Source organism: Stenella coeruleoalba (genome assembly GCF_951394435.1).
Source record: "Stenella coeruleoalba genome assembly, chromosome: 10".
Lineage (NCBI taxonomy): Eukaryota > Metazoa > Chordata > Mammalia > Artiodactyla > Delphinidae > Stenella > Stenella coeruleoalba.
In genome coordinates this window covers 86,951,321-86,978,702 of record NC_137156.1, presented here as the reverse complement: position 1 = coordinate 86,978,702, position 27,382 = coordinate 86,951,321, and the positions used below count along the sequence as shown (strand labels likewise).

Here is a 27,382-nt window from a genome sequence, read left to right as displayed (position 1 = left end):
GTCATTTTCACATTATTGATTCTTCCAATCCAAGAACATGGTATATCTCTCCATCTGTTGGTATCATCTTTAATTTCTTTCAATAGTGTCTTATAGTTTTCTGCATACACGTCTTTTGTCTCCTTAGGTAGGTTTATTCCTAGGTATTTTATTCTTGTTGTTGCAGTGGTAAATGGGAGTGTTTCCTTAATTTCTCTTTCAGATTCTTCATCATTAGTGTATAGGATGCAAGAGATTTCTGTGCATTAATTTTGTATCCTGCAACTTTACCAAATTCGTTCATTAGGTCTAGTAGTTTTCTGGTAGCATCTTTAGGATTCTCTATGTATAGTATCATGTCATCTGCAAACAGTGAGAGTTTTACTTCTTCTTTTCCAATTTGTATTCCTTTTATTTCCTTTTCTTCTCTGATTACTGTGGTTAGGACTTCCAAAACTATGTTGAATAATAATGGCGAGAGTGGACATCCTTGTCTCATTCCTATTCTTAGAGGAAATGCTTTCAGTTTTTCACCATTGAGAACGATGTTTGCTGTGGGTTTGTCATATATGGCCTTTATTATGTTCAGGTGGGTTCCCTCTATGCCCACTTTCTGGAGAGTTTTTATCATAAATGGGTGTTGAATTTTGTCAAAAGCTTTTTCTGCATCTATTGAGATGATCATATGGTTTTTATTCTTCAGTTTGTTAATATGGTGTATCACATTGATTGATTTGCATACATTGAAGAATCCTTGCATCCCAGGGATAAATCCCACTTGATCATGGTGTATGATCCTTTTAATGTGTTGTTGGACTCTGTTTGCTAGTATTTTGTTGAGGATTTTTGCATCTGTATTCATCAGTGATATTGGTCTGTAGTTTTCTTTTTTTGAAGTATCTTTGTCTGGTTTTGGTATCAGGGTGATGATGGCCTCATAGAATGAGTTTGGGAGTGTTCCTTCCTCTGCAATTTTTTTTTTTTTTTTTTTTGTGGTATGTGGGTCTCTCACTGTTTTGGCCTCTCCTGTTGCAGAGCACAGGCTCCGGTTGCACAGGCTCAGCAGCCATGGCTCACGGGCCTAGCCGCCCCGCGGCATGTGGGATCTTCCCGGACTAGGGCACGAACCTATGTCCCCTACATCGGCAGGCGGACTCTCAACCACTGCGCCACTAGGGAAGCCCCCTCTGCAATTTTTTGAAAGAGTTTGAGAAGGATAGGTGTTAGCTCTTCTCTAAATGTTTGATAGAATTCACCTGTGAAGTCATCTGGTCCTGGACTTTTGTTTGTTGGAAGATGTTTAATCACAGTTTCAATTTCAGTGCTTGTGATTGGTCTGTTCATATTTTCTATTTCTTCCTGGTTCAGTCTTGGAAGGTCATACCTTTCTAAGAATTTGTCCATTTTTTCCAGGTTGTCCATTTTATTGGCATAGAGTTGCTTGTAGTAGTCTCTTAGGATGCTTTGTATTTCTGCAGTGTCTGTTGTAACTTCTCATTTTTCACTTCTAATTTTATTGATTTGAGTCCTCTCCCTCTTTTTCTTGATGAGTCTGGCTAATGGTTTATCAATTTTGTTTATCTTGTCAAAGAACTAGCTTTTAGTTTTATTGATCTTTACTGTTGTTTTCTTTGTTTCTGTTTCATTTATTTCTGCTCTGATCTTTATGATTTCTTTCCTTCTGCTAACTGGGTTTTGTTTGTTCTTCTTTCTCTAGTTCCTTTAGGTGTAAGGTTAGATTGTTTATTTGAGATTTTTCTTGTTTCTTGAGGTAGGCTTGTATAGCTATAAACTTCCCTCTTAGAACTGCTTTTGCTGCATCCCATAGGTTTTGCATCATCGTGTTTTCATTGTCATTTGTCTCTAGGTATTTTTTGATTTCCTCTTTGATTTCCTCAGTGATCTCTTGGTTATTTAGTAGTGTATTGTTTAGCCTGCATGTGTTTGTGGTTTTTAAATTTTTTTCCCTGTAATTGATTTCTATTCTCATAGCATCGTGGTCAGAAAAGATGCTTGATATGATTTCAATTTTCTTAAATTTACTGATGCTTGATTTGTGACCCCAGATGTGATCTATCCTGGAGAATGTTCCGTGCGCACTTGAGAAGAAAGTGTAATCTGCTGGTTTTGGATGGAATGTCCTATAAATATCAATTAAATCCATCTGGTCTATTGTGTCATTTAAAGCTTGTATTTCCTTGCTAATTTTCTGTTTGGATGATCTGTCCATTGGTGTAAGTGAGGTGTTAAGGTCCCTCAGTATTATTGTGTTACTGTCGATTTCCTCTTTTAGAGCTGTTAGCAGTTGTCTTATGTATTGAGCTGCACCTGTGTTAGGTGCATATATATTTATAATTGTTATATCTTCTTCTTGGATTGATCCCTTGCTCATTGTGTAGTGTCCTCCTTGTCTCTTGTAACATTCTTTATTTTAAAGTCTATTTTATCTGATATGAGTATTGCTACTCCATCTTTCTTTTGATTTCCATTTGCATGGGATATCTTTTTCCATCCCCTCACTTTCAGTCTGTATGTGTCCCTAGGTCTGAAGTTGGTCTCTTATAGACAGCATATAGATGGGTCTTGTTTTTGTATCCATTTAGCCAGTATGTGTCTTTTGGTTGGAGCATTTAATCCTTTCACGTTTAAGGTAATTATCGATATGTATGTTCCTATTACCATTTTCTTAATTGTTTGGGGTTTGTTTTTGTAGGTCCTTCTCTTGTGTTTCCCACTTAGAGAAGTTCCTTTAGCATTTGTTGTAGAGCTGGTTTGGTGGTGCTGAATTCTCTTAGCTTTTGCTTGTCTGTAAAGCTTTTGATTTCTCCATCGAATCTGAATGAGATCCTTGCCGGGTAGAGTAATCTTGGTTGTAGATTCTTCCCTTTCATCACTTTAAGTATATCATGCCACTCCCTTCTGGCTTGTAGAGTTTCTGCTGAGAAATCAGCTGTTAACCTTATGGGAGTTCCCTTGTATGTTATTTGTCGTTTTCCCTTGCTGCTTTCAGTAATTTTTCTTTGTCTTTAATTTTTGCCAATTTGATTACTGTGTGTCTCAGTGTGTTTCTTCTTGGGTTTATCCTATATGAGACTCTCTGCACTTCTTGGACTTGGGTGGCTATTTCCTTTCCCATGTTAGGGAAGTTTTCGACTATAATTTCTTCAAATATTTTCTCGGGTCCTTTCTCTCTCTCTTCTCCTTCTGGGTTCCCTATAATGTGAATGTTGTTGTGTTTAATGTTGGCCCAGAGGTCTCTTAGGCTGTCTTGATTTCTTTTCATTCTTTTTCTTTATTCTGTTCTGCAGCAGTGAATTCCACCATTCTGTCTTCCAGATCACTTATCCGTTCCTCTGCCTCAGTTATTCTGCTATTGATTCCTTCTAGTGTAGTTTTCATTTCACTTATTGTGTTGTTCATCTCTGTTTGTTTGTTCTTTAATTCTTCTAGATCTTTGTTAAACATTTCTTGCATCTTCTCGATCTTTGCCTCCATTCTTTTTCTGAGGTCCTGGACCATCTTCACTATCATTATTCTGAATTCTTTTTCTGGAAGGTTGCCTATCTCCATTTCATTTAGTTGTTTTTCTGGGGTTTTATCTTGTTCCTTCATCTGGTACATAGCCCTCTGCCTTTTCATCTTGTCTATCTTTCTGTGAATGTGGTTTGTGTTCCACAGGCTGCAGGATTGTAGTTCTTCTTGCTTTTGCTGTCTGCCCTCTGTGTCTTCTTAGCATGCTACTGTCCTGTTCTGATCCACTTCCACTTCTTGCCTGGATTATGCAGCAGGCTTCTCACTGACCTCCTGCCTCCAGCCTGGAGATCTGTTTTTCCTGTCCTGGAATTTATGACACTGTCATTCCAGTGGCCAATTATTGCCAATTCCAATGGCATTATTTTTACAGATCACCAGCATCAGAAGAACTTTGGGGGACTTTTCAGATGCAGATTCCTGGAGCCCAATAACCTGCATTAGAATACTCTAAGGGACTTATCCAAAAATGCCAATTTCTGGGCCCCAGCTCCCAGTGTAGAGTATCCTGGAGGTGGGTATGGGGATCTTTACTCTTAACAAACAACCCCAGATGGCTTGTAGTCACACCAAAATCTGAGAACCATTAACCTAGAGATATTGTTCCTGCCTACACTGTACCACCTAAGAACATTCCTAAAATCACTATTCTAGATTTGGTTATAGTAGTTTAAAAATATGTCTAATATTCTTTAATATTTCTTCCTTCAAAAGATGGAGCCTCATTCTCCTCTCCTAAGTGTGAGCTGGACGTTGAGACTCACTTATCAGAATAGCATGTGGCAGATGTGACAGTGGGTGACATACAAGATTAGGCATAGGGGGCAGCGTGGCCTCTTCCTTGCTGTCTCTCAGATCACCTGCTCTGAGAGAGGCCAGCTGCCATGTTGTGAGACACTCAGGCAGCCCAGTGGAGAGGCCCAGGCAGTGAGAAACCGAGGCCTCCTGCCAACAGCCATGTGAGTGAGCCATCAAGAGGTCCTGGTCAAGCCTTCAGCCCAGCTAACATCTTGACTGCCACCTTACAAGAGACCCGAGCCAGAAGCTGTCAACCAAGCAGCTCCCAAGTTCCTAACTCACAGGAACTGTGAGATAATAAGTGTTTGTTGTTGGAAGCTTCTAAATGTGGGGATTATTTGTTATGTAACTAATGTCTGAGTAAAAAGACTGTTTTCAGTGATTTCTCACAGGGCTACACCATTAACCCAGTAAGCCACTCCTGGATGAGTGAGCTTAACTTCTCCAAGAAAAAGACTTTATTTCCCTCCGGCCAATCCTCTGGGCAGAGTCAGAGGTACTGTGCAAGCAGGTTGTCCCCAAACCATCTGAGACCAAGCCAGGCTGTGGTCCCTCCAGGAGGCCCAGAGCTGTGTTTGCCCAGGGGAGCCTGTTTGACATACCACCTGTATATACCTACTCTTTACCCTACCTCCCAGTGTGGGTGCCCTTCTCAAAGCTCACAGAGCCTGAACATTCACCCCACCCTTCTTCCCACTCTCCCCTCCCAGCAGTTCACCTGTCTCCACACATGGGATGTTTCCGAGTCCCCGCAGCACCCGAAACATCCGTGTCTGCATGCCTCTGCTCACACTCTCCCCTCCGCCTAGGATGCCCTCCTCCTATCGCCTCTTCTAGAGCCTGCTCTGCCTCCCCGAGTCCCTTCCATGCAGTCCTGGGGCTTATCCTCTGCCTTACCAGCACTTTGTACACCCCAGGAATGATGCCTTCCTTCATCGTCAGAGGGCTTCACTCCACCCTCTAGTTCCATAGTCACGTCGTCTCCTTTCCCTGAATTTGACCCACTTGCTTCCCTGTTTTAAGGCCCTTGTGATTACGTAGGACCCTCCCAGAAAATCGAAGTTAATGTCTCCATCTCTAGATCCTTAACTCAGCCATATCTTCAAAGTTCCTTTTGCCGTGTAAGGTAACATAGCCATGGGTTTCTGATGATGAGGATGCAGACATCTTTTTTTTTTTTGGTGGGGGGTGTGTGTCATTTTTGGCACAAAAATATAATCAACATAAAATCATGTCACATAGTGCTGGGTCCATAGTAAGCATTCAGTAAATGCATTTATTACCATTTAGGCACCACCTCCTACGTGCCCAGCATGTGCTAGACATGGAGCTGCCACAGTGATCAACATGGACGTGCGACCTGCCTTTGTGGGGCTTATCCAGTCTCATCAGTGTAACATGTGAACTCTCAGATTCTTATACTCAGTGTGCTTAAATCTACTTCACATATGCTCAGTGACTGTATCAGTTGGCTTTTTCTATATAACAAACAATCCCAAAGCTTTCTAACTCAAAACAACTATTTATTTAGGGCTTAATTTTTTTTTTTTTTTTTTTTGGCCGTGCCCCTTGGCACGCGGGATGTTAGTTCCCCAACCAGGGATCAAACCCACGCCCCCTGCAGTGGAAGCACGGTGTCCTGACCACTGGACTGCCAGGAAATTCTCCTAGTCCTCAATTTTATGTCATCATTTTCAGTTCTCCTGACTGGGCTGGACTCAGCTGATTTAAACTGGGCTCACCATGATCTGCTGGGGTTGCTGGTTTATAATGGTCTTGGCTGGAATGTATGGGGTCTTTCTCCATGTGGTTTTTCATCACCCAACAGGCTAGCCCAGGCTTGTTTGCATGTTGACGGAAGGGAACAACAGGAGGAGATGTTGCAAGGCGTCCTAAGTCCTAGGCTCAGAACTGACCCACTGTCACACCTGCCACTTCCATTGATCAAAGCAAATCACAAACTGTGATTCCAGGGGCAAGGAAATAGACTTTATCTCTTAATGGGAGAAGTAATAAACTATTGTGGCCGTTTTTGCCATCTACCATAGTGACATTGCAGGAAAGAGAAAGAAAGAATGGAGGTCGTGTCCCTGTGGAATAGTTACCAGAGGAGCATTTTTCCCTGGAAAGTTCCCCAGGAAAGGAGGCAGCAAGGCCACAACCTGTTCAGGAGTGGCCTTGGGGTGGCTAATTATTCTTGCGCTCTCCGTGAAGCACAGCGCGTTAAGCATATTTCTTTCTCCCTGTGCTAAATTGCCAAGCTCCAAGATTTCAATTATAAATGACACAATTAAGTCCTTGGCAAGAAAAAGTCAAGTTCTCTTTTTCAGGAAGCTAGTGAGGAGACAGGCAGAGTGACTACACAAAGTCTACACAAGTGACAAAAGACATGCATTTTGAGAAATTGAGAGGTCCTTGGGACACTAAATTCCTTTAAAACAAAGGGTTCTATTTGTCATTGGCAAATGTGAGTGAAAAAAGCAGGATATGAAACAGTTGATCCAGCCTTACCCCAAATTTTCAAACAGAAAAATGTTTACTTATATGTAGGCCTAGAAAAACGGCTGAAAAGATACAGTGTAAATATACACCACAGTATTAACAGTGGCTGGTCATCTGTCCTGGAATTAGAGGTGATTTTGGGTTTTTCTGTTTCTGCTTCTCTGAATTTCCCCAATTTTCTATAATAAACCTGAGTTACTTTAATAATCAGGAAAAAATGTAAATAAAAGAAACCCCACAATGGATTCTAATTACTTCAACATTTAAAACTGAAGCTCTGAGTTACTTGATTGTGCCATTAATGGTATTTGCTGGAATGCGGGCTTTTGTTTTTTTCTCCTTTAAAATTATCCTGAGGCAGTAACTTGCACACTAAGGTCATGAACTCTTAATTTCAAGTTTATAAAATAAAATGTATTAATCAGTGCGAGTTCCTTCCATTTGTATCCAGCCCCTCTCTTCTCTAGATGCCAGGAGCTCAGAGCTCTTTCGCAAATGAGAGACCCAGAGGCCATTATACGGACTTCCTCACGCAAATGACTCTACAGAGCTGTGATTTAATTTCTTACTCTCGGCTCTTATTAAGGGTCGATACACAGAATAGGCCTGCAAAGAACATTTCTGCATCTTTTACAAAACAACTATCTGTCTTTGGTTCGTGGTCCTTTCCACAGAGATTCCCTCGATAGAATCCCCTTGTATACCTGAGGAGGAACTTTGGTTTCCATGCTGCACGGCTTTGCTTCCTGTTAGGAGCCCGTGAGATGAGGTCATTTATCTTGGTTTCTCCTTGCCTTTGCTGCTGGGAAGCTTAGAATCAAATTTTGTGCTCAGTTAAGGGGACTTCCTTTAGTCAAGGTTTTCTATCTTGTTGAATAGTACCACCATCGATCTATCTGGCTGAAGCCAGAAATCCCAGACAACATTCTAGAATTTTCTGTCTCCTTGTGGCAAGGACCCATCCTGGAGGTTTTTCTCTCGAAATCTTTCTCTCTCTCTAATCTGTCCATCCCTTATTTCATTCTTGGATTGCTCAAGCAGCCTGACTGGACTTCCTGAATCTCATCTTACCCTACTCCATTGTACCCCCAACCAAAAAAGGTCCATCTTCCATGCTAATAGGGTAAGCGGTCTTTCTAAATGCCAGTCGGACCTTGTCGCCTACTAGTTACCCATCTTTCCACATGAAGTCTCCTCTCCCCAGCTTCTCTTGCAGGATGTCCATCTGCCCCCTCAACTCCCGTCTTCCTTCCCTCCAGCCATACTGAATCCACAAGTCTCACCCTCTGTTGTGTCTGGGATTCTGCACATACCGTTCCCCTGCTTCTAATGCTCTTCTCTCTTCCCTACCCCGCCGCCCCCCGTGGAGTAGTTGCAGTGCCATGAATCTTGCTTCAGAGTTTATTCCCTGAAGGCACACCTGGTTTGTTCTCCCACCCAGACTGGCTAGGCACCCCTCCTGTGAGTTCCCACAGATGTCCACAGTTCCCCTGACAGAGCACTGATCATAGTGAATTGAAGGGTGGCCTCCCTGATCTGTCTCCTGCTCTAAAATGCAAGCCCCAGTGGGACTGGTTCCAGGTCTGTCTCCCATATCATCCCCAGACCAGCAGACTGCCTGGCCTCAGGAGATGCTCACTGAACGTGTGTTCAAAGAATTAAGAGGCTATTTTTCTGCATAGGAATCTATCTCTTCTGCCCACTCCCTCTTCCTAACCCTCATTATTTATCTACTGCTTGGCCTATTGCTTTATACTGTGCATCTCTGTTACCCTAAGCCAACCTGTAGTAGATTGCTTCTCAGAAATGACCACAATGTCCCTTTCCTTGCCCCAAATCCTTGCAGTAAATCCTGTCAAGGGGTGGGGTTCATTTCCCTACCCCTTGAATCTGTGCTGGCCCCCCGACTAATAATATGCAGACGATTGAATGTGGCTGGCTTTCCATCAACTCGGGCAGCCTGGCATGCTTTGGCTGCTCTCTTGGAATTGTGCTGCTGCCCCGTGGACAAGCTGGAGCTAGCCTGCTGGATGATGAGCGACACAGCAGCCCAGCCCCTCCATCGCCCTGTCCAACAGCCTGCCAGACACGTGAGTGAGACCACTGTAGACCAGTCAGCCCCAGGCACCCCACCTCGGACTGTGGCCACCTGGGTGAGGCCAGTGGAGATCAGCTGAGCTAGGCCGGGATCAGTGGACACGCCTAGTTTGACAAACAGCCTGGAGAGCGGTAACAAAGGCTTATTGTTTCAAACACCTGTGTTAAGGTGGTTTCTTACAGTACATCTTGGAATTTTTCCTGGTAGCTGACCTCAGGTGACACCATCTCCATGCAGTGGACAGGTTAATACTTCACAGTCTCCAGAGGGGGAACGTCAGTCTGGTCTTCTTTTTCTCTAGCAGCTTAGGGTACAGGCCCCAAATCTGTTTTCAAGCACAGAATTATAAAGTGTACCCAAATTCTTAAGTGACCAGTTCTCCTTACATCCTTCTCGTCTCCACTCTACTTCTTCCAGCTTTTTTTTCTCCTAAAAACAAGACAGAAGTTAATTCTTCTTCCCTAGACTGTACCTGAAGTGTCCACATTTTTCATACACTGGGGTCCTTTGAACAAGTCCACTGACTGGCTCCGAAGTCTGTGGCCTGGTGCTAGTACCCGGCTCTTGCATGACCTCCCGCAGATCACTTCATCTCTCTGAGTTTCCATTTTCTTGTCTGTAAAACGGGCACTATAATTCTGTCTACCTCCGGAAGTCTTGAAAATTCATTCATTCATTCCGTGAATATTTACCGAGGGCCTCCGTGTTGCAGGCATTATTCTGGGCACTGGGGATGTTTCCATGAGGAAATGGAGGGAGAAAGTTCTCTGTTCTACTATGAAGTTTATATTCTACCAGAGGGAGACAGACAGTAAAGAATGAGGATAATAAAGAGGAAGAGTATGTGACATGATAGAAGGTAAGTTCAGCTGCAAAAAAACCAGAACAGGATAAGGGGGTGGAGAGGGGGCCGGCAGCATGGATCTTGGTTGCAATTTTAAATGGAATTGCTACCATAGGTCTTAAAGAGAAGATGATGTTTGAGGCAGGTCTTGACGGAGTTGGGAGTTAGCCTTGCAGGTATCTGGGGAAGAGGCTCCCAGACGGGGGAACAGGCAGGGCAAAGACCCTGAGATCAGAATATGCCTTGTGTGTCAGAGGAGCCTGTGTATCTGGCATGGAGGGGACGGGGTGGTGGGGGTGGGGAGGGTGAAGAGCCCCAGGAGAGGCAGGCAGAGAGGAAGGGGCCGCAGCAGGGCAGATTGCTTGGGGACCCCGCAGGCCTTGGGTTTCACTTGGAGTGAAATGGCCATCTGGGGAGGCTGTGGGCAGAGAGAGAAAAGCTGCAGTTTGACCAGCATGGTGCTGGCGCTGAAGAAGTGCTCCGTGGTTAGTGTTGGAGCAGGCAGTGGTATTTCAAGTTGCCAGCACTGCATCGGTCTAGAAAGAAACTGCAAGGGTCCTCTGAGGAACGGAAGCTGGGCCCCCCTTGGCCCTGCATCTGTCTGTCCCCATCCATGCTTCCTGGTATACTCAGCTCCGGGGCAGGTAGGCAAATTTGCATGAGGGCCGTGGAGCCTCTCGGGAGAACCAGGGAACCCTCTGGAGGCTGAGCAGTAGTAATCACTGTGTTGATGGCGGTGGTGTCACCTGAGGTCAGCTACCAGGACAGACACCAAAGACCCCCCCCAGGGGATCTCACCTTGGGGTAAGAGCTCCCCCTTGTCAGCTACTGTGAGTTTAAGGTTCAGCTCTGTAAACACAGAACCCCCACTTGGGGTGCTCTGGCCAAGGGCGCCTGCATAGGGACTGTGCTATTTCCTCTCAGAGTCTGGAGGCACCTGGATTGTCAAGGGCTCTATGTGGCAGCAGCCAAAGATGCAAGACATTGGGCAGGACCAACTTCCTACCTCAGTCCATGGGAGAAAACAACCCCAAACTGGGCTCTGCGTAGACCTGTCAACTTCTCCACCCTTGGACACAGTCTTGATCCCTTTGGAGAGGTGAGGACCTGGGGTTTTTGTGAACAGGGGTACAGGTAGGGCAGAGGAGAGAGAGAGGCAGTGGGCATGCTGCTCGTCTGACAAGTGGGAGCTTGCGACCAATCATGGGAATATTAAGAATGGATGTGGCCTTATTTGTGCCCTGAGCTGCCAAGGCTGGTCAAGCCCGTTAAACTGATCACTGTTGCTCTTAGTCTCATGGGCCTTGTGGAGAGAGTATGAGGCGGCCTTTTTGTCCCTTCATTACACCTAGGCCCCCTTCCAACCTACATTATGGTACCTCCAGGAGTTAGCTCTCACGGTTAGCGAGGACATCACCATGGGGACGTACTGAGGTGACACAAGGCTGGGAGGCCCTTGCTGGGGCTCTCACCAGCAAATTGATATTGGCCAAGTCATTAAGAAGCAGTCAGCTTCTTGAACTTGACTGTGCAGGTGAATCCCCAGGGGACCTTGGGCAAATGCAGGTTCTGATGCAGTCAGTAGGTCTCAGCTGGGACCAGTGCATCCTCAGTGGAACAAGCTCCCAGGAGATGCTGATGTGGGATGAGAGCATCCATGGCTGGTCACAGCTCTGGCTGCACATTAGAATCACCTGAGAGGCTCCAATCACATACGGTATCTGGTCCCACCCCAGCCAATATTCTGATCTGATTGGTTTGGGCAGGGTCTGAGTTTTGGAAGCTTAAATAATCTCCCTCAGTGATTCTGCTGTGCAACCAGGATTGAAAACCGGTGCTTTGGTCCACGAGCCTCACCTTTTAGGGCTTTCAAACTATATAATTTATCATCCAAGCTGGAACACATTCTTAGAGTAAAAGAGGTCACGGATGATAATTACACAGGTTTAACAGGCATAAACTGGGGTTGTCCTGGGCGAATCCAATGTGTAGTCAATTTAACTGTAGCCTGGTAGGGCCCCAGCCCTACCCAAGCTCATAAAGGTGGTTAGTGGTAGAATCTGGGCTTGGAACCCATGCTCCTGACTCTTAATTGAGTTCTCACTGCACTACCTCATAACCTCAGTTATTCAGTCCATGAAATAGGGATAAGAATGCCTATCTTGAGGACTTCGCTGGTGGCACAGTGGTTAAGAATCCACCTGGCAATGCAGGGGACATGGGTTCGAGCCCTGGTCCGGGAAGATCCCATATGCTGCAGAGCAACTAAGCCCGTGTGCCACAACTACCGAGCCTGCGCTCTAGAGCCCGCGAGCCACAACTACTGAAGCCTGTGCGCCTAGAGCCCGTACTCCACAACAAAAGAAGCCACCACAATGAGAAACCTGTGCACCGCAAGGAAGAGTAGCCCCAGCACGCCACAACTAGAGAAAGCCCATGCACAGCTACAAAGACCCAATGCAACCATAAATGAATGAATGCCTATCTTGGTATTTCCCTGGTGGTCCAGAGGTTGAGAATCCGTCTTGCAGTGCAGGGGACGCTAGTTCAATCCCTGATTGGGGAACTAAGATCCCACCTGCCGCGGGGCAAGTAAGCCCGCACGCCACAACTAAAAAGACCAAGTGCCGCAACTACAGAGCCCACATGCTCCTGAGCCCATGCACCACAACTAGAGAGAAGCCCGTGCGTTGCAACGAAGAGCCCGTGTGCTGCAACTAAGACCCGACGCAGCCAAAAAAAAAGGAATACCTATCTTGTCAACTCTAAGCTAGGGTGACTGTGAATTTAAAAGGAGGCCAAAATCCACGCAAATGTGTTTTAAAATGTTGAGCCACTCTGTGGAATTGGAAGGTATTTTTATTATCATGAGTCTGTGGTTACCTGAGCCAGTCTGCGATCTACCCATCTTGAGTAAGAGTGACCACACCTATTTGAATAGTAAATAATACATGGGTCCTATTAGCTAAAATAACCTTGACAAGGTGGAAAAGTAAGGAGACAGGAATCAGAAAGTGTTATTCCCTGGATCGAGGCTGAGCCTCGCAGGCTCTTAGGGCGAGGAAAGATAAGAATCTCAGAGTGGCCCACAAGCTAAATGGGAATCAATAATGTTGTCTCTGGAAACAATGAAGTTAGTGTGATCCATAAATAGAAGCACGGTTTGTCTGAACCATGAGATCATTGTGCTGGACCTCTGGGATCCGAGGAGGGTGTCAGCATGAAGAAGTGTAGAGATGACCCTGGAATTGACATTGTCAAGGTGCTGGGGGTGGGAGGTGGGGGACTGCAGATGAAATCCCTTCTAACCTGCACATTTTCCAGATGAAAACACTGAGGCCCAGCCATGCTGAGTGACTCACCCAGCAACCAGTGATGTCCTGGTGGAGCCCACGTGGGGCCCAAGGTCTTGGGTCACTTCCAAGTCTGTTCCTTGTGTGTTTAGGTCAAAAGAAATGCTGGTGGGGACTTAAATGACAATAAAGACCACCATGCCATTATAATACCCCCAAACTAACAATAATCCTCTGTTACCATTTAATGCCCAGACCCTCTGTCTTTACGGTTGGATTATTCCAGGCAAGAACTAAACTTCTCTCCCGAGCCCCACGTTGCGTTTGGTCGATAGGTCTCTTTAGTCTGTTTTCATCTATAACAGTTTTCCTTCCCTTTTTTGTGCTATTCATTAGTTTAAAACAAGAAAACCTGGGGTCTCTGGCCTGTTGAGTTTGCCACCGTATAGTTTTAACTGATTGTTTCCAGGTGGTGATTTTGAACGTGCCCTGCCCCCCACCATTGCCTGTCGTCCCTGTAAACTCCAGAGCTTGATTCAATTCGGGCTCAGTGTTTGTAGCAGCACTCCTTTGTAGGTGGTGGCCTGTGCTTTCTCCACTGCACCCCATCAGGAGGCTCATAATGTCATGGCAGGTGGTATCTGTCAGAATTACACACCGTGGCATTTAAAAGGGCAACAGTTACATGTCATTCTACATGTGTCCAAACCCATAGAGTGTACAACACCAAGACTGAACCCTAAGGTGAACTGTGGACTCTGGCTGATAAAGATGTGTCAGTGTAGATTCATCGCTCGCTGTACAAATGTACCACTCGGGTCGGGGGTGTTGATGTGGGGAGGCGGTGTGTACAAGGGCCAGGGGTTGTAGGGAAGTCTCTGGATTTTCCCCTCAGTTTTGGTGTGAACCTGAAAGTGCTCTAAGAAACAAAGTGTACTTAAGAAAGAAAAAAAAAAAAGTGAAACAATTGCGTTATAATACTCCAAGATCGGGGCGCTGGAGCTGATGAGGAAGGGAGAGTGATGAAACAAGAATGGCAAATAATGGCTGTTGCAGCTGGGCAGTGCGTACATGCCGTGCATGGTACCGGTCTCTTGTGTATTTGAGAATCGTTAACAAAAATTCAGTTACTGCTGAGATGCCCCTAAGAAGATGTGGTTGTTTCTAACCCATTGTTCATCCCCTGCTACCCCTTCTTTCTCTTTCCTCGGAGCGTCTTAATTCTGTTAAGTAAAGCTCCCTCGGCTACCTGGCCAGGTGCGGCAGCGGCTTCAGCCCCAGGAGCGAGGCCCTTCGTTCTCTGCCACAGCTGCCACTTGCAGCGCTGGCTGCTTCGGGGGACGGCCCAGCTTGAACATTCAACAGAGGAAATGCTCGAAAAATCTCTTGTGTTTACTCCTGTCTTTAATCTTCACAACAAGCCAATGAGAATATTACCATCCCTACTTTACAGATGATCGTGAGGCTTAGACAAGTCACAGAGCCCAGGGTCACAAGCCAGAAGGCTGAGGTCTGTGCAGTAGCACCAAAGCCCACGTTCTTAGCCACGCTAATGCTGCACTCCCAGGTCTGGCATTGCACGATTTCACTGAATTTTCTCTTTAGGTTGGTTGAATTTCAGAAGAATTTGTGATTAGGGGACAGACTTTTGGGGAACAAGAAATAGAGTTTTGACATTGGAAAGACACTCTACCCTATGGTGATATTTTCCACATTTTTCTGACTGTAAGATCTTTTAGAATGTTAAAATGCAGATTCTAGAGAAGGCCCCTGATAATCTACATTTTTAACAAAACATCTTCCTCCCCGACGTGAGTCTCACAGTCAAGCAAGTTAGAAAAATCTCTCTACCTCCCGGCATTGAATATAGGCCCAGACAGAGCAGATTTCCAGACAGAGTGGATTTATTAAATCTAAGCAAGAGAAAGGGATCTTGAAGTTCAGCTGATGCCGCATTACCCACAGACACGGGGCAGCCAGTCCTGATGACACATACACTGCGTCCATTTAGAGGCGGGTCCGTCCAGGGCGCCACAACCTCTCGCAGGGGCCAGGCCATCCTGCCTGCACCTGGTAACTAACCACCTGGGAATGAACCTTGCCCCTCAGCCCACAGCTGATTGGACACCTAACTAGGCTGCCCCAGTCAAATCCTTTCTCCCAAGAATTTTTAATTAAATTCTGGTTGCTGGGCACCAGCTCTATAAATTCACACGAGATTACGGTCAGTAAAGAGCGAGAAAGAGGAAGCGAGATGGAGAGGAAGAGGGAGGGAGGCTAAAGGAGGGGGAGGGAGAAGGGGGCGGAAACGAAAAACCGGGCAAGTGGAGAGAAGAGGGAGAAAGAGTTTAGTGGGTTAAATAGTGGCCCTCAAAAGATGCGTATTCACCAGAACCTCACAACGGGACCTGGCTTGGAAAGGCGTTTTTGCCGATGTAATTAAGTTAAAAGATCTAAAGATGAGATGACCCTGGGACTAGGATGGGCCCTAAATCCAGTGCCTGGGGTCTGTATCTGTGAAAGGGGAGCGAGCTTTGACACACAGAGGGGAAGGCCATATGAAGACAGGGCAGGGATTGGGGTGATGTGTTTAGAAGCCCAGGAATGCCCAGGATTGGCCGTCAGAAGCTGGGAGAAAAGCAAGGAACCAATTCTCTTTCAGAACCTTCGGAGGGAACCACCCCATGGGCACCTTGATCTTAGACTTCCAGCCTCCAGAACTGGGAGAGCATCAGTTGCTATTGTTTTTAGCCATCAAGTTTGTAGAGACTTGTCATGACAGCCCTGGGAAACCGATTGGTCTTTGGAGATGCAGAGGAGGAGGGAAAGGGCTGGGAGGGAGAGGGAGGGGAGGGTAAGGGAGGCAAGCACGGGGGAGGGGAGAGGAGAAAGAGGAGCAAGAACCAAGCACCAAGCAGGGGTGCAGGGAGCAGAGGGAGAGAGGCTACGCCGCCCCCTCGGCCCCTCCCCAGTGTCCGTGCCCTTCGATGTCCTGGGTCACTTGAGGATTCGGCCTGAGGTTCCCACGGTGTCCCCTGCGTCCTGACATGACACCCTCACCCCCCCACCAGGTGTCTTTGAGAGGGCGTCTGCTCCCCACACCCTGGCCCCGTGGCGAGGGGTGCACAGCTGCACCTAATCCCTCACCTGGGCACCCAGGCTGGCCCTGGGAGCGCGAACAGGGAGGCTGACAGCGGCCAGGTGCCTGGGATGGGGTCGCTGCGGCGAGCTGTGCACATGGGTTGGGTGGGGGACCAGCTGCTCTTTGCTGGATGACGCAGCCCCACGAAGTCCCCCCATCCTTCCCTGGCACTCCTTCCTGGCACTCCAGTGGCCTCCTGGCCAGGTGGCTTTCTGGGACCGTTTCGATGATGATGAGCCCCCTGCCTCCTGCTGGTCAGCCCCACCGAGGGCTCGGTGGCCCCCTCTGCAGCTGGTGCCGTCAGGGTCAGGGTCCTCGGGAGGGTGGCGGGTGGGAATTTTTTCCACGCCTGCTGGAACGCTCCAGAACAGAGGCATTGGGGCACACGCTTGAGGGGTTTTCAGAGCCCAAGGTCCCCTTTCACTCTCTCATGCAGTGTAATTTTTTATTGATGATAAAAAATAAAAATTCTAAAATAATAAGAAATGATTTTTTTAAAATAATGAAACCGGGCTTCCCTGGTGACGCAGTGGTTGAGAGTCTGCCTGCCCATGCAGGGGACACGGGTTCGTGCCCCGGTCCGGGAAGATCCCACATGCCGCGGAGCGGCTGGGCCCGTGAGCCATGGCCGCTGAGCCTGCGCGGCCGGAGCCTGTGCTCCGCAACGGGAGAGGCCACAACAGTGAGAGGCCCGCGTACCGCAAAAAAAAAAAAAAAAAAAAAAATAATAATAATAATGAAACCCTTCCTGAGTGCCAGGCACCACGCTAAGTGCTTTACAGCCAGCTCCATGGATTCTTCCAACAGCTCCAGGAATAGGGGTTGCTGTGACACCCCCCCCATTGAAGGGAGAAACTGAGGCAGATCAGGGTGGCAAAGACCCTACCCAGGGTCCCCAGCAGGAAGACAGATGGGATTGGAACCACGGGCTGCCTGCTGTTGACCTGCTGTGCTCCTTGCACGTACCCTGAATGAGGAGAATCCCCAGAGCGTTTTCACACTCTCCTTTGTTAGTGAAACCACGGCAGATTTTTCTCGGTGTTTTCCTTAGGAGAACGAGGGCCTGAATGGTTCTGAGCTGGGTCCCTCAGCCCCAGCCGCCTCCGGCGGCGGGGGGGTGGGGTGGGGTGGGGGGTGTCCGAGAACAACCAGAGTGGGAAGAGTCCTCACAGAGTTCCTGGGGTCCAGGTTGGATCCCACCCCAGTAGCCCCGAGCCCTCCTGCCAGCCTGTAACTCTCCCACTCCCCCATCCCAGCCTTGCTGGGGCCATGGCGGTGTCACCCGTGGTTTCCCACACGGAGATAGGAGGTGGCTGGGGGGTGTGGTGGGGGGCGGGAGCCAGGCTGGAGGTCCGGAGGCAAAGCTGCTCTGGGTGTTGGGGTGGGGGGTGGGTGGGTCCTGGAAGAGCCCACCTCACCTCTGGGCCTCCCTATCCTTGTCTGACAAATTGAGATAATATCCACCTCCAAACCTGCACTGTAATTACGTGCTGTTTGTTGTGTGTCAGTTACACTTTAACAATCAGATTTTCAAAAGCACAATACTCTGTTATTTGGGGAGGCACACTTAGGTACCTTCAAAGAAGCAAGCAAGTGCTTACTGGGAGGGGGAGGGGGAAGCTTGCGGCAGGATGGGTCCTGGAGGCTCTGGAGTGGAAACTCACTCACCTTGCTGGTGGTTCAGTAGCTGTTTGTGGGTCATGCTTTGTGAAGCCTTGTGTTTATGCTCTTGGTGTTTGTCAGTTCAAATGCTGTATTGTACAACTTTAAAAGGGTTACAGGGCTTCCCTGGTGGCGCAGTGGTTGAGAGTCCGCCTGCCGATGCAGGGGACACGGGTTCGTGCCCCGGTCCGGGAAGATCCCACATGCCACGGAGCGGCTGGGCCCGTGAGCCATGGCCGCTGAGCCTGTGCGTCCGGAGCCTGTGCTCCGCAGCGGGAGAGGCCACAGCAGTGAGAGGCCCGCGTACCGCCAAAAAAAAAAAAGGGTTAACAAAATAATGAAATTGGCCTCCCGGGTTGGTGGGAGCATTCTTTGAGATGTGCATTTGGCGTCCTGGCACACAGTAGGTGCCCAGTGAACAGGGCATGAGTCCAGTGAGCTGCCCTTCCCGGGCACTCATTCAGCCCAGGGACAGCTCAGCAGGTGGTCAGGCCCAGAACCCCAAGGAGCCCACCAAAGAGAAGAGGGGAGAGGAAGAGAGGAGTTATTGACAAATTCATGGGACAGTGAGAAATGCATTAAGAGTTGTCTGCATCCCAGCCCAAAGTAGTTTCAGAAAGGAGCGGCTCTGATGGCTTTTGTGTTCCTTGTTTATTCATTCCATCCACAAATATTTACCGATCACCTGCCATGTGATGGGCAAGGTGACAGCTGAAGGGGATACCGTGGTGGGCAAGACAGAGCCCCTCCCCTCGGTACTTCCAGGCTAGTAGAGCAGCGGACGTTTAAACGGACAGATTCCACCCGTGGCGGTCGTGAAGGAGAGACGAAGTGCAGGGCGCTGGCTGAGCAGGTAGGACGGCCACCTCGCCTAGTCTTTCATTTTCATTTTGGGGACACAGTGGTGCCAGAAAAGTCTTCCTAAAAGAAGCGACATATGTACTGAGCCCTAGGGTTACCTGGTCTATCACGTTCTAGACAGGGAAAAAGAATGTGCAGAAGCCCGGAGGTGGGAAGGAGAGGGTGGAGACTTGACTGTAAAAATATTTAGGTGGCTGAAGTACCTGGGAGGGGGCAGGGGGGGTGTCGCTGTGGGGAGGAGACCAGAAAGGGAAGTCAGGGTTCGTTCATGAAGGGCTTTCCCTGCCTGGTAAGGAGTCCGGAGAGTGTAGAGTAGGGGCGTTTCGCCGTCAGGTTTGTATTTTGGAAGAAGCGTGGCAGCTGCCGTCTCTGTTAGAAGTGGATGGCTGCTCTGGGCAAGCAAAGCCCGCCTCCCACTCTGGAACGGGAGCCGACCTTCTCAGGAGAGTCGCCCTCACCCTCCTACCAAGGCCGCTTTTTTGTCAAAGGACCAGGGAAGCCCATTTCTGCCCAACTCTGAGAGAACTCCCACTGTCAGGGCATCGTGGATGACAAGTCTTGGAGGACTGGGGACTCTCGGTGTTGGTGCAAGGAACTCGCCTGCAGCGCCTGGCCCAGTGCCCTTCATGAAGCAGGAACTCAAATAATGCTTGCTGATGAGCTACTGAGGCTGCCGCCGCCTTGCTTTAGTTTTCCTTAATTTCTAGGACTGTGATGGACTGAGGAAGTAAGACTCCTAGGTATGCTGCACTACTGAAACCTAAAACTCTGAATGTCCATTTGTTTTGTGGCCAACATTTAACTGTCTAGCTGATGGAAGGCTCATTTCTCAAAGAGGATTTTTTGCTCAGATGTTATTAGTGAGAATGAGGGTCACACACGGAGCATGTTAAAATGCAGATTCCTAGGATCCACCACTTCCTCTGGGAATTTTGAGTCAGTAGGTTTATCAGTCACCTCTGGCTTGGTTATGCTGCAGTAACAAATAACTCCTCACATCTCAGTGGCTTGTAACAAGAAAAGGTTTTGTTTCTTACTCACAGTACATGTTGACCGTAATGTGAAACAGTAACATTTTTATTTTATCAGTTAGTATGCCATACTTTCTTCACTTAAGGACACGGACTGAAGAAACAACCCCTATAGGGGACACGCCACTCTTGTATCAAAGGTGAATAATCATCTTAGAGGAAAGAAGGAGCGAATGATTTGGGAACAGTAATACTTTCTGGACAGGTGGTCTGGGGTGGGGCCTGGGACTATGCATTTTTAGTAGTATTTGCAGGTGAATCTGCTGCAGGAGCTCTGATGGCCACACGTTGAGGACCTCTGGGCGATCACATGTTAGGATAACAAAAGACATCGGTCTGGACTAGTTTCTCAAAGTGCAGAGTTGGGCAGTTTCCTGTCTCTCTGCCTGACACTTTAATCTTTCACTGCTCCCTTTCTCCTTTTACTGTTTTATCTTAGAAGCCTTCTGGGCTCTGAATCCTCCACATTTAAGCCTTTCGTCTTAGATCTTTCTGTCATACCTCCAGCTTTGTTTTCTGCTAAACAACACAATAAATCTGGTTTCAAAAAGTAATGCATGTGAATGGGCATGCATGCGTTTACGTGTTCTCCCTGCCTGAGTAGGTATTTGCGTTTTAACCAGGTTATTTTCATGACGCAGAGCTCCTGAAATGATGAGAATTTCATAAATGATGAGAATTTCAGGGACCTTAACCCGTCGTAATGGGTGGTGATATTAGGGTCCTGTTCTCCAGCCTCCCTCCCCCATGGATGGTGCATCTCTGTGCTCCCTTGTGATTATCTCTGGCGCTGCGTCTGCCACCTGGTGTTATAATAATCTATTCAGGTCTGTCTCCCTTGCTAGATGATGAGGTCCTTGAGGGCAGAAGCTTTGAGTTCTATCCCCTGCATGCAAAAATGTTTAATGAATGAATGCATGTTTGTTTCTTGCATATCATTGCAACCCACTCTTGGAGCATTTTTTAAATTGGCTTTTTTTTTTTTTTTTTGGCTCACGTCCTCGCATCTCTTTCCGATTCCTTAGAACTGCACTTTCCAATATGGTAGTCATCAGACACATGTTACTGAGCTGTTGAACTGTGGCTACTCTGAACTTACGTGTAAAACACTAGACTTAAAGCACTGGATTTCAGAGACTTAGCACAATAAAAATGTAAAATATCTCATTGTACTTAAATATCTAATCAATATCCCATTCATAGTTTTTTTTTTTTTTTTTTTTTTGGCGGTTCGCGAGCCTCTCAGTGTTGTGGCTTCTCCCGTTGCGGAGCACAGGCTCCGGACGCGCAGGCTCAGCAGCCATGGCTCACGGGCCCAGCCGCTCCGCAGCATGTGGGATCTTCCCGGACCAGGGCACGAACCCGTGTCCCCTGCATCGGCAGGCAGACTCTCAACCACTGTACCACCAGAGGAGCCCCATAGTTTTATATTGATTATAGGTTATAACAATATTATTTAGGTTATATTTAATTAAAATATTGTTAAAATTAAATTATTATTTAATATTTAATTATTAAAATGTTTAAAACTTACTTTCTCTTACTTTGTTTCATGCAGCTACCAGAAAATGTTTAATTGCATAATGTGGCTTGCGTTATATTTCTATTGAACAGTGCTGCCTTAGAGAATTCTGAGTTTCCCAGTTACATCTGCAAGTTTTCTTTACTTCCCTGGGGAGTAATTCACTTAAGTCCAGAAGCAGGAACTTATTTCAAGGAGCAAAGGAGCACCTGACAGTAGCTTTTCCTCTCTTAGCCTTCAATTTCCTTGAACATGGGTTTTTTCTTCCAATTCTCCCTTGGAGAGGATGCCATCAACCTGAAAATTCCAGCAGCTCAATCCTGCTTGAGCCAGAGCATTGTTTCTGTCAGCATCAGGTCTGTAGCAGAGGTTCTTTTTAGTCCTGGTTGGCTGAGCAGGTCTTTTTCCTAAGCCCGAAAATCCCTATTATGGGATGACTTCATAAGTAGGGCCGACAGGCATGAAGAAGTTAGAGGAGGCAAGTGCAGTTCTGCGAGGAACACCTTTAGAGGGTGGGGCTTGCACTGACCGCCTGGAAGCAGGAGGGGGCTTCCAGGGCGGGAGTGTGCTGATTCTTGATCTGAGTGCTGGTTTGGTGGGTATGAAAAGTCACAACTTTATGAAAAGTCATCAACTGGTATATACATTTATGATTTGTTCTCTTTTCTATAGGTATGTTTATACTTCATTAAAAATTTTACATAGTAAGACAAATAGAATATGAGTAAAAGTCTCAAAAGATACAAAAAGGAGAGGGAATTAAAGCCCTGTGAAAATAAGTCTCTAGGACAGACTATGAAAAAATCTTCCATTGTCTCATTTTTAAAATGTGCCACATATAATAAATAACATTAAATACAGTGTTTGTGACAGATGCTTACGATGGCCCTGTGATCCACCTGTGGTTATGTCCTGTGTGATGCTCTCCCTTGAGTGTGGGCAGGGCTTGTGACTTGCTTCTAACCAGTAGAACACAGCGTGATGACGGAACATACACGATTACAGTACATAGATGTTGCTGCAGTCTCTGCATCCCTTATTGGCTTGGAGGAAGCAAGAATCCACGTTGGGGATTCTTGTAGGCATGATCCCCATGTGGTCCTCTAGGAGTTGAGGATGGCCTCTGGCCAACAGTTAGCAAGAAACTGAAACCTTCAGTCTTAAACCACAAGGAGCTGATTTCTGCCAACAACCTGAAGGAACTTGAAAGCAGATCCTTCCCCAGTCGAGCCTCTAATGAGACCTGAGCCCTGGCTGACATGTTGATTGCACCCTGGTGAGACTCTAGACAGAGGACCCAGCTAAGCCAGGCCAGGACTCCGGACACACAGAAACTGCGAGCAAATAAACGGGCATTGTTTTAAGCTGTGAAGTTGGTCTTAATAATGTTACACAATAATAGAAAACAATGATGGCACTGAAGAAAAAAAAAACAGCCCAGCACCAGACGTGCAGTGGGTTATCAGTTGGAGTTTGTTGAAAGAACCCTAAGATATGAGGTCTCTCTCCTTCTCTCTCTCTGTCTCTATTTCTCTCTCTCTCTCTCTCTCTCTCTCTCTCTCTCTCTCTCACATACACACACATGCACACAACACACACACACCTCATGTGTGACCTCATGCATGACCCCTATGGATGATTTCATGTGGAAGGGGAAAATCTTTTTGAGAATAACTTTTAAAAAATGAAATTAATATATATTCGTTGTAGAAATTTTAGAAAGTACAGATTAGGAAAAAGAATATAAAACCACCAATTTTTTCTTTGAACATGTACTAATTTTGTAATATCCATAAGTTATCATTATTGACATATAGAAAGATGACATTGATTTTATGCATTTATAAAAATAGTAGTTGTTCATTGTAACAAAGTCTGGAAAACATAAAAAAATAAAATGAAGAAACTCAAGTCATCATTAATCCTCCTCACAGAGATAATCCCTGTTAGTGTAAATTTATGTCATCTATGTACATGTGCATATTAGTCTGCTAGGGCTCTCGTAACAAGATACCATAGACTGGGTGGCTTAAACAACAGAAATGTATTTTCTCACAGTTCTGGAGGCTGGAAGTCTGAGATCAGGGTGGTTGGGCTCTGGCGAGAGCCCTCTTCTGTGTTTGTAGACGGGACAGCCGCCTTCTCACTGTGTGCTTGCATGGTGGAGAGGGAGAGTGAGCTTTCTGGTTTCTCCTCTTAGGAGGAACCAATCCTGTTGTATCAGGGCCCCAGTCCCATGATCTCACTTAACCCTAATTACCTCCTTGTAGGCCCTGTCTCCCAATACAGCCACATGGCGTTAGGCCTTCAACATATACATTTTGGACAGACAGTTCAGTCTACAGCAGTGTGTGTACAATTTTTAAAAATCAGAAGTTGGATTTTACTCTATTTCCACTTAGCAATATATCCTCTTTTCTCCCATGATGCTATACTCCTCTCCACTGTTTTTATTGGTTGCATAATGGCTGTGTGAACGTACCATTCGTTGTTTAACCAATCTTGTATGGATATTTAGATGGTTTCTAACTCTTTTCCGTCACAAATGACAGAGGAGTTGATAAGCTTTTAGTTTCACATGCTTTGTGTATATATGTGATTAATTCCTTCCAGATAGATAGAAGGGATCACCTTGAAGAATTTATCAAAAAGGAGCCCCTATATCTTTGCCTTTGTTCTAAGCTATGTGCTGGCAGAAACGCAGATATTATTTGCAGTTTGGATCTTGGGTTTTTCCTGTTGTTCTAGAAGCCTTGGGGCTCAAGGAAGCAGTGTTATCAAGGAGCCGCTGAGCTACCCAGGGGGCTCTGCGTAAGGAGGAGCTCCCAGAAAACCCTTGGCATGCAGGTGCTTTGTGCCCTGAGGCCATGTGGAGGCTGGGGGGGGGGGATTATGTCATGGAGGCTGAGTGTTACCTTACAAATTAGAGAAGGAGCTGGCGAGGGTATGTTAGACCCTTACCCTGTGTTCTAGATTACGGGGAGAAGGGAAGACAGAAGGGAAACCATGCCAGCAAGCGTGTGGCCAGGCACAGGTAGCTGGTGATGTTGGGCGGTATTAAGGAGATGCTCTTTGGCCAAGACCACCCTTCCTTGGGAAGGGCAAAGGTGGAGAGAATGAAACTAAGGAATACGTTGTAGTCAGAGTTTGCTAGGTTTTCCTTCCCAGCATTCATTCCCCATTCTTGCGATAACAGGATCCTGACTCTCCTTTGGGGACCAGCCCTCGCCCCCTCTCTGACCAGGGGTTGGCACAAAACCAGGCCTGACCAGTCCATCAGCGGGTGCAGTGACAGGCTTGTGACTAGAGCTGGCCAGAGGAGGCCTCCCAGGACGCCTGCCTGGTGTGAGACATGAAGGGCTCCATTTATCTCCTCTGGTAGAATGGAAGCCTGGAGTTGCTAATGGTGGTGCTCATTACTCAAGGATGCAGGGAGGTAGAGGGGAGAAATGCAGAAACAGTGAGCCTTGATGGCATTGTTGGAGCTCCTGGTTGCAGCCATGCCTGAAGCATCCTAAGCAGATGCAGCTTCCTCCCCTCCTCAACCCTCCCCAGGTGCCCCCCTGCCAGCCCTTTGTTCTCTAAGCCACTTTGAATTGGATTTCTGTTTACTGGCGGGCAAAAGGGCCCTGAGTAAAATACCTTTCTATTTAACTCGAGCTCCCGCTGCATCTCAGTGCAGAGCTCTGGTGAGCTCTGCTGTCGAAACTTATTACCCAAGTTCATGGGACACCTAGGACAAAAGCAGCCCACACATGAATCTCCAATCGTGCCGCTGCACTGAGAGGGAAGGGCAGACCCGCTCTTGAGTGAGAGGAGAGAGAGGGAGGGAGAGAACATTGGTCCAAAGGTGGAGTAAGGGTGGGAGAAGGACAGACATGTGAAGAGACAGAACTGGATGGAGTTGTCCTGGCTCTTTGTGCTCAGCCACATGGAAGGAGACAAGGGGAGGCCACACCCATGTGTGCATGGCCTTTTGGAAGTCACTGTATGCCCCATTATGCCTTTGGGGATGGTGGCTCGATACGATCTTTTTTTTTTTTTTTTTTTTTTTTGCGGTACGCGGGCCTCTCACTGCTGTGGCCTCTCCCGTTGCAGAGCACAGGCTCCGGACGCGCAGGCTCAGCAGCCATGGCTCACGGGCCCAGCCGCTCCGCGGCACGTGGGATCTTCCCGGCCAGGGCACAAACCCGCGTCCCCTGCATCGGCAGGCGGACTCTCAACCACTGCGCCACCAGGGAAGCCCTCAATACGATCTTCGAATTAGACCCAAACCTGCATCCCTGCTCCATGGGATGGGGTGGGAGGAGGTCATTAGCTCCGCTCAGCAAACAAGCTTTATGGGCAAGAGGCCGGTAGAGAATATGGCTTAGGAGATGTCATCAGTTCTAGTGACTAGATCTTGTCATCCCCTCAGAAAGGGCTGCCTACTCCAGAGACTCTGTCCTACTGGTGACTCAGTTTCTCAGTCCCTCCTACTCTTTTTGTCTCACCCCATGACCTTTGCTTCTTTGCCTCTTACCCTGTGTGCCCCCAGTGAGTAAGCTCTAACCCAGACAGTGAGCCGCTGTCCACCACGGAGCTTCTCTACTGGTCAGAGTTCCTGCACTGGGCCTCTTCATGCCCTGGGTTCCCTAATGCCCACAGATGCCATATGGGAGCTCGTAGGTCTGATCAGACTGCAGGCAGGCGGCAGTGGTGGGAGGTGCTCACATGATGCCCTTACAGCTTCAAATGGGATAGAGTGGCTTTTTCCCTCAAAGCAGAAAATCTCGAGAAGGTTCTAGAATCCTTCCCGTGGTTCACCTCTCCCAACGCAGGTTGAAAGAACATACATAATTTTGTCTCTGTGTGTGAGAGGGAACGGGTATGAGCGTGCAGACATTCAGAACGTTTGACATCAGACTCCTCTCGCCTTACACGTTTCCCTTTCCTCACCCCCCCACCCCCTTGTCAAGTAGCCTCTAGTCGTGGGAGCTGGACTGCGTTGCCTAGGCTACAGGCGCTTTCTATCAGTCGCAGCCTCCCTTCAGCCATCAAAGGGCCCCTTCCCGGAAGGTCGGCCACTAGCCAGCAGTTTCAGGCACACATGCTAGAGGATGCTCCTGGCCAAAGGTGGCCTCGACCCCAGGCCCTCCCGCCTGTCATGGCAGGGCACTGAAGAGCCCCCACGTGGCCATTTCACCCCGAGCTGGAAAGATGGAAGAGAACTCAGCTTTCTGAGTCACCTTCTTTTACTTTGCTTGCAGGGTCGGTTCCCAGAGTGTGGTCCCTGGATCCGCAGCACCAGGAAAGGCAGCCTGTCAAAAAGGCACGTTCTCAGTTTCCACCCCAGACCTAGGAAGTCAGAAGCTCCGGAGGTGAGGCCCAGTGATCTGTTTTAAACAAGTCTTCCAGGTGATTCTGATGCTGGCTAGACTCTGAGAACCAGTGGTTGACAGCACGGTTTCAGAGGGTTTGGGTTTGAGTAGTAAAAATGTTCGCAGCTGCTGGTGTTAACTGAGGCTGACTGTTACCTGCGCCCAGCTCTTAGTTAAGCACTTTACATGTATCATCTAGTGTAAGGTTCTCATCTTGACTCAACAGTAGAATCCGTGAGAATCTTTGGAAAAATACTGATGCTTGGGCCCATCGCTAGATAAACAGAATGAAATCAGCTCTAGTTACACAGAATTCGAGTGCCTGGTGGAGATCCAGACCCAGTGAGCGTTCTTTAAACACTCCGAGGTGATTCTGATTCACAGGGAGGGTTGAAAAGCATACTTCTGGCCATCTCTCTGACACCTTGTAGCTGTGACTTTCGGAAAATTCCAATGCTCACCCCCCTGCTTACAGCCTTGATTTTTGAATCTGAAAAATGGGGGCAATGATTCCTACCCTATTGCCACCCAAGACTGTTATGTGGAATAAATGAAATAAAAGATACGAAATCTGGGCTTCCCTGGTGGCGCAGTTGTTGAGAGTCCGCCTGCCGATGCAGGGGACGCGGGTTCGTGCCCCGGTCCGGGAGGATCCCACATGCTGCGGAGCGGCTGGGCCCGTGAGCCATGGCTGCTGAGCCTGCGTGTCCGGAGCCTGTGCTCCACAGCGGGAGAGGCCACAGCAGTGGCCGCGTACTG

General features: G+C 47.5%; 1 long non-coding RNA gene across 1 annotated transcript in view; it reads left to right on the top strand.

The window, feature by feature from the left end:
- The window catches only part of LOC307192867, a 90,937-nt gene extending 63,817 nt beyond the window's left edge, over nucleotides 1-27,120 (top strand). The window contains exon 3 of the long non-coding RNA XR_013830191.1: nucleotides 26,513-27,120. This is a non-coding gene — a long non-coding RNA (uncharacterized lncRNA). The remainder of the gene's footprint in view (nucleotides 1-26,512) is intronic.
- Nucleotides 27,121-27,382: the final 262 nt, after the last annotated feature.